Source organism: Pyrgilauda ruficollis, unplaced genomic scaffold (genome assembly GCF_017590135.1).
Source record: "Pyrgilauda ruficollis isolate IOZ18807 unplaced genomic scaffold, ASM1759013v1 scaffold2239, whole genome shotgun sequence".
NCBI lineage: Eukaryota > Metazoa > Chordata > Aves > Passeriformes > Passeridae > Pyrgilauda > Pyrgilauda ruficollis.
The window spans coordinates 1-639 of record NW_024521862.1 but is presented as its reverse complement, the minus strand read 5'-3'; the positions used below and the strand labels follow the sequence as shown (position 1 = coordinate 639).

Sequence of the window (639 nt, the reverse complement as noted above, 5' to 3'; positions counted from 1 at the left end):
CAAAATGGAGACCACCCATGAAGAAATATCCCAAAATCTTCACCCCACACCCCGACAGCCCCAAAAAAGGGAGGAAAACAGTATGAGGGGGGTCTCCAACGAGGAGAGAGACCCCTAAAAACGGGGGTCACCCATGAGAGAGACCCCAAAAGCCCCCCCCCCCGAACTCCAAATCCCCCAGGAGCCGGGAGAGCCCCCAGACCCACCAGGTAGTTGCGGATGCGGTTCCAGAGGACGTTGAACTCCACCAGCCCCAGTTTCCCGTTCCCGTCTTTCTGGGGGAGGGGGGTTAAGGAAAGGGGGGCTCCAGGGGTCCCCCCAGAGCCCCCCCAGCCCACGGCCACAGGATACGTCCATCAGGTTCACCATGCTCCGGCAGGACTCGATGCTGAAGCCCTTGGTCCGCAGATCTTTGTCTGGAATTGGGAATTTCGGGCGTTAACGAGGGACGGGGTGTTAATGAGGGGGGCGGGGTTAATTGGGGTGGAATCCCCCCCCAAATCCCGGCTCACGTTTGGCGATGATGCGGTTGAGGATGGTCTGGAGCTCGGTGACGCTGATCTCCAGGTCCTGGGGAGGGGACACGGGGTGGTCCCGGTGTCACCGCCGAGCAGTGACATCATCGGCAACCAATGACTT

At 60.4% G+C, this 639-nt stretch overlaps 1 long non-coding RNA gene across 1 annotated transcript; it reads right to left on the bottom strand.

The window, feature by feature from the left end:
• Positions 1-206: 206 nt before the first annotated feature.
• Positions 207-595, bottom strand: LOC121354221. The gene is made up of 3 exons (XR_005955241.1): positions 513-595; positions 352-416; positions 207-275 (listed from the first exon to the last, which is right to left on the bottom strand). It is a non-coding gene; the product is annotated as an uncharacterized LOC121354221 (long non-coding RNA).
• Positions 596-639: the final 44 nt, after the last annotated feature.